Source organism: Struthio camelus, chromosome 2 (genome assembly GCF_040807025.1).
Source record: "Struthio camelus isolate bStrCam1 chromosome 2, bStrCam1.hap1, whole genome shotgun sequence".
NCBI classification, from domain to species: Eukaryota; Metazoa; Chordata; class Aves; order Struthioniformes; family Struthionidae; genus Struthio; species Struthio camelus.
Window position 1 is genome coordinate 38,407 of NC_090943.1, and position 6,044 is coordinate 44,450.

The 6,044-nt window shown below is 57.3% G+C and overlaps 1 long non-coding RNA gene across 1 annotated transcript; it reads left to right on the plus strand.

Annotated features, from left to right (window-relative positions):
- Positions 1-423: 423 nt before the first annotated feature.
- Positions 424-2,861, plus strand: LOC138066231 (uncharacterized). The gene is made up of 2 exons (XR_011139462.1): positions 424-531; positions 2,191-2,861. It is a non-coding gene; the product is annotated as an uncharacterized lncRNA (long non-coding RNA).
- Positions 2,862-6,044: the final 3,183 nt, after the last annotated feature.

Consider the following 6,044-nt stretch of genomic DNA (forward strand, 5'->3'; position numbering starts at 1 on the left):
AGCGAAACAACATGGCCTCCCGGAAGCCCCGTACCGGAAGACTACTCCTCCCAGTATGCAGAGCGAACCAACATGGCCGCCCGGAAGCCCCGTGCCGGAAGACTACTGCTCCCGGCATGCACGGCGAACCAACATGGCCGCCCGGAAGCCCCGTGCCGGAAGACTACTCCTCCCGGCATGCAGAGTGAAACAACATGGCCGCCCGGAAGCCCCGTGCCGGAAGACTACTGCTCCCGGCATGGCCCGCGAAACAACATGGCCGCCCGGAAGCCCCGTGCCGGAAGACTACTGCTCCCGGCATGGCCCGCGAAACAACATGGCCGCCCGGAAGCCCCGTGCCGGAAGACTACTGCTCCCGGCATGCCGCGGTCCTCAGCGCTCTGTGAAGCTTGACCCTCGGGCGATTCAGTTCCTTCCCGTCCCAACCACCGTCCCGCCCCCTGACACCCGGACGCCGCCGAGCCCGGAGCGCGGCCCCGCGATCCCCAACCCCGGCCCGAGATTCCCCCGACGCCGCCGGACCGGCCCCGGGTCAGCTCCGACACTGCCCCTGCCCCCACTGCGACTCTCCCAGGCCTTCCTCTGGGATCTCTCCTTCCCCCGCCCCCCCCGACACGGTCCCGGTCTGACCCAGGACCCCCCGCGCCACTCCCACCGCGCAATAAACCAACCCCGCCAGCCCCGACGCCCCCCCGTCCTCCCTCCCCCCGCACCACTGCAGCCCCGACGCCCCTTTTCCTTCCTCCTCCAGCCCCGGTGCAACCCCTTCCTCGCTCCACCCTCGCCCTGGCGCCCCCCTTTTCTCTCCCCTCCTCGCCCCATCACAGCCCTGGCCCCCCTCCTACCTCTCCCCCAGCCCCAGCGCACCCCCTTCCTGACCACTCCCCGTGGCCCCGGTGCTCCGCTCTTCCCCACCGCCCAGGTGCACCGCCATCCTCGGCGCAGTTTCCGCTGGCCCGAGATGCTCCCGTCTGCCGGGACGCGCGCACCCCCCGGCCCCGCTCACCTACTCCGCGGTGCGGCCGCAGCGCCGGTCCCGGCGGGCGGTGCTCAGAGGCAGCTCCGTTGTCCCAGACCGGCCCCTGCACGAGCTTCCTCCCGACTGCGGCCCCAGCCCCGGCGCATGCCTGCCGTGGCCCCCAGCCCCACCTGGGGCTTGTTCCAGCCCCAGGGCCCACAGCTGCAGCCCTCAGGAACCAGGGGAAGGGAATTACCCTCAGCCCCATCAGGGACAGCTGGGGCTGCCAGGGCAGCAGAGGCACCCCAGCGCCTGAGAGGTGCTCGCTAAAAGCTGAAGGGAGAGCCCTGGGGGGTACAGAGAGGAAAAGGGAGTATTCAGGGCACAAGAGAACAAATCGAGACCTCTGGGTGCAATAGAAGTTAAAAAAAAAATATTACCAGGTGATGATAGAGCAAACAGAGTGACTCTGGGGGCACCAAAAGGCAAAGGCAGGACCCTGGGGCACACCAAAAATCACCCAGAAAACTCTGGGACAGGGGATAAAGATCCTCTGGATCTTTCCAGGGATCCTTGTCCTGGATCCCTGGACAAGGAACTTTGCAGTGTGCTGCAAAACAAACATCGGGCCCCAGGGCACGCGGAAAAGCACACAGAGGGCTTGCCAGCAACCCAAAACGTGAATTGAGCTGTCCTGAGGACCACCAAAGGGCAAATGCAGGGCTCTTGGGCAAACCAAAATTCAAGTGAAGGGCCTTTGTGCACACTAAAGTGGCCACAAGGCATGTCAAAGGGCTCAATGCAGCTGACGGCAAGGTGCCTACAGGCTCCCCCTTTCCCCAGGAAAACTGTCTCCCAGCACCAGGCACACAGGCCCCCGCCACCGACACATGAGGGACATTGCGGAGTGCTGAAAGCAAATCTGAGGGCAGTCTGGGGACTTCACATGGCCCTGGGGGGGGCCCTGGCTGCCCCCAGGATAATGGAAAACTCCACCAAGAGCCCCAAGGGTCGAGGCAATGCAAGGGAAGTTACCCCGAGCCCTGTGAACAGCACTGGGGTCCCTGGGAACCGCAGGGACCCCCAAGTACAAAGGATGTGGGGACCAGCTCCCAATCCCAGACACAATGTGTAACCTCCTCCCCTGGGCATCATCTTCAGGCAAAGCGACGGCAGGAACCACAGACACGAGTGCAAAGAATAAAGCAACTGTTTATTGTTTTACTGCGCAGAAGCAACACCTGGGAGGGAGTTTGCCATGGAGCTCAGTGCCAGCATGCTTCCCCTTACCCTGTGACACCTGAAGAGTCATCTCTGCACCAGCGTTCGTCGGTCCTTTGGGGAAGGGTCAGCTCCTGCTGCTGCCCTTGACGCGGCAGGCGTCTGAGTAGCTGACAGCCTATCCCCTCTACTTTTTCCTTCAGGGATAGGATTCAGCTCTGACAGGTGAGAAGATCTTTGATCTCTGATCCTGCCTGTCTGCACTACTGCCCTACCCCAGACTAGAGCCCTGCAAGACACTTTCACAGCTCTCACCTCACCTGTCACATCACCACTCTCAGTGCGATGGGCCTGCGCCTTATCAAATCCAGACCTCAGGTCAGTGCACAAAGCTGAACGCTGGGAACAGGGGAAGGTTAGGAACCCCAGAGAAGGGTTTGCACCCTGCTGCTTAGGCTTCGGGGCTTACAGTTTATTATCTAAGGATTCAGCCCTTGTCATTTATCAGTAAGGCGTAAGCCCTGAACCCTAAGTGACAAACTGCAAATCTTGGAACCCAAGTGGTTGCTTTAAAATTTACGGATGAGGTTGGATTTTAAATCCTGCGCCCTGATCGCTAAGTCAGCAAACTGTAAACCCTGACTGATAAAGACAGCCCCACAAAATAAAGTAATAAACCATAGCCCCTGAGTGACAGACCCTCAACAACAAACTAAACAATAAACCTCAAGTGAAAAACTCCAAACCCTCAGCTTTAAGCAAGAAACACCAAAGTACACATGAGCGTGCAAGTTTTGCCCACAGCTTAAGAAGTTTCCCCTTCATTTAGAAGTACAGCAGAACAGGAAGATATGCATCAGAATCATGTTACAGTTGCTGTTTATAAGCTTGGTCTTAGCCACCATTCAAATGTGAGCACATGCAAGAATCGCTCCACAGGACTGCAGTAAGCTGCACTTCCACTGAACCTACCTGAAACATTGCAAGCGCTTATTCAACTCCATTACAGACAATTAATATTTTTGGTCCCCTCAGCTCCATGGGCAAACATCCACAGCCAGTGACTCCAGCAACCACCTAGGGGACAACCACCTTCCACCTCCCAGCCCTGCACACACACAGTGCAGCCCCAAGACTTAGCTGCGTCCACGCTGCAAGTCAGAGCTCGACCTTCATGGCCAGCCACAGATCTCCGCAGAGCTCCCAGCTGTGACACCGCTCCTTCGACTGCCAGACTATGCTTCAGCACCTGCAAAGAAGCCAGAACAGTTACTGAGAGGCCAGGCAACTGCGCAGCCCTCCTAGAACTACTCCCTAGTCCAAGGCCCGTAACTGTTCCCACAATTATGACTGACCCTCTACACTGCTCCAGTCACTCTCTCAGGCTCCGTTTTATCGCAAGGATGTCACGGCAGCCCTCACATACAGTCAGGCTCGCTCAGGCACTCGGCCACCTCCAGCCTTCGGTAGATGGTCCTCCTCAGGGAAACTGTGCTGCTGACGGACACTCTCAGAAAGCACTGTCCAGCCAAGGCAGGATAAAAACTAAGGCCTCCAAAAACTCCAAACTCTGGAGGCTGAGCTGATGGGAAACTGACTCTGGCCTGGACAATGACAGAAGAAGGATTTTGCTTCACTCGTTCAGGCTGCCTAGCATGTGGCCCAAGTCAGACAGACCGTGCTGGATAATCCCTGTGACATGACAGCGTGCCGGAAAGCAGAGTTGAAAACAGGCTCCTGGAAGAGGAGCAGAGTAAGGCTGATGTAGGGAAGACAACAGTTTGCATAAAGTCAGAAAACAGGGCTCAATGCCAGCGACACGATCACGACTCAAGCTGCACCGCGCAGCAGCCCTGTCTGCGCACAGGCAGACAAGACACAGTAACTGCAGACTGCACTGACGAGTACGACAGACAACAGTAGCTCCAGACTGCCCTACCACAAGCACCTGTCCTAACACCCGAGTACTCGGAGCCTCTGCTAATCTCTGCCTCCACGACAGCTTCCCCAGAAGCCTCTTCACTGTCTACCACATCCCCCACAGCATCTATGGCCCATTAGTGCTCCCCCACTGCACATCCGCAGCCCCATGCCTCTGCACATAGAGACACTGCAGGGGTATCTGACATGACCTGAACCAGGCAGATTGATGGGACCCTCTGGTCGCTACTGATCATCTCTGCTGAGCACCAATTGCCTCTTGACTCCTTCCACACCAGACAAAACACAAAGGAATGATGAACTTTCAACTGGACAGAGGAACAGGGAGCAGAACAGAAGGAAAGAGGGATAGAGAGCTTGGCTGACAGATGGAAAAAGAAAGAGAAGGACAGAGACCTAGCCCCAGGGTCAGGGCCCTGGACAAAGGAAGAGAAAAAGAGGACAGAGGGCCAGACAGGTGGAGGGCTGAAGAGAGGACCAGGGAGCAGAAGAGAGAAAAAGAGGGATGTAGAAGTGGACAGAAGAATAAAGAGAGGAAAGGAGGGAAGGGGAAGCAGACAGAGGGATGGGAAGCAAAAGAGAAGGGTGGAGAACCAGACAGAGGAACGGGGACTGGAAGAGAGGGAAAGGGAGCCAGTCAAAGCAATGGGAAGAGAGCGAGAAGGACGAAGAGCCAACCAGAAAGGTGGAGAGAAAAAAAGTAGGAGGGAAAGTCAGACAGAGAGATGAGATAGAGCAGGGGAAAAGAGGGATAGGGAGACAAATAGATGGATGGGGAGCTGAACAGAGGGACGGAAAGAGAAAGAGAAGGCTGGAGAGGGGGACAGAAGGCTGGAAAGGTACAAAGAGACAGACAAGAGCGGCAGAGAGTGGCAGTGGGAGGGGGAGCTGGACAGATGGACAGCGGGCAGGTAGTGGGACAGAGAGGGGAAAAGGATGATCGAGAGCTGGATAGAGTGATAGGGAGCCAGTTGGAGGGAGGAACATATTGACAGAGGGATGGAAAGAGTACAAGAGGGATGGGGAGCTGGGCAGAGCAACGAGTAGTTAAACAAAGGGATGGGGCACCGGACAGAGCTATGGGAAAGAAAGAGAAAGATGGAGAGCTGGACAGAGGGACAGGGAGCAGAACCGGATGGACCCAGGCAGCCTGCCCGGGACAGCCCTCGACCCGCTCCAGCCCCGCTCACCCGCCGAGCGCTCTGCACACCGTTTTCCCCAAGTCCGCCTGTGGGCCTGCTTGCCCGAATCCCTGCACCTCCAGAGCGCCTGCGTCCGCGAGAGCGAGGGCGCACGCACGGGCCCACACCGGGGAGGAACCTTGCACTCCGTCACGCCCTTTTACTACTGCTTGTGCATCAGCCCCTTTCAGACCGTCACGTGCGCACGCTTAACCCCCCAAATTCTCTCAGCCCTTAACAACTTCCGTACTCACAGCACCTAGCTTTCCCACGCTCTTCCCCGTCTTGTTTGAAAACCCTCCCAGAGCTCTTCTGTACTTACGTGCTTCCTTAAAACAGCATCACCGAAATCAACAAAACGGGTCGAGCGGCTCCTCCTCAGGTTGCTGGCCCTCGGAACACTATTCTGCAAATGAATCAAACCACCAAGGTCACCGGGAGGTTCCTGTTTTGGAGCTTCCTCTCCCCCCTCCCGCTCCCCCCCCCCCCAAGCTTTCATTACGGTTCCCTAACCTGGGCAAACGCAGGTCCTCCCTTAAGCACTGCAACAGTTTTTATTCTGGGGTCCCAAGTTCCCGTTATTACTTGCTGCTAGGCAGCAAAGCAAGGCGAGGACAGGTCGGGTCACAGGTTACCCATCTAGCCATCCTAAATTCTCATTTTAGGCCTCGCCGGTTACTCCGGGTAAACAGACCAAAATAAAGCTCCAGACAGGCAGGTGAGGCTTCACACAGACCTCGCGG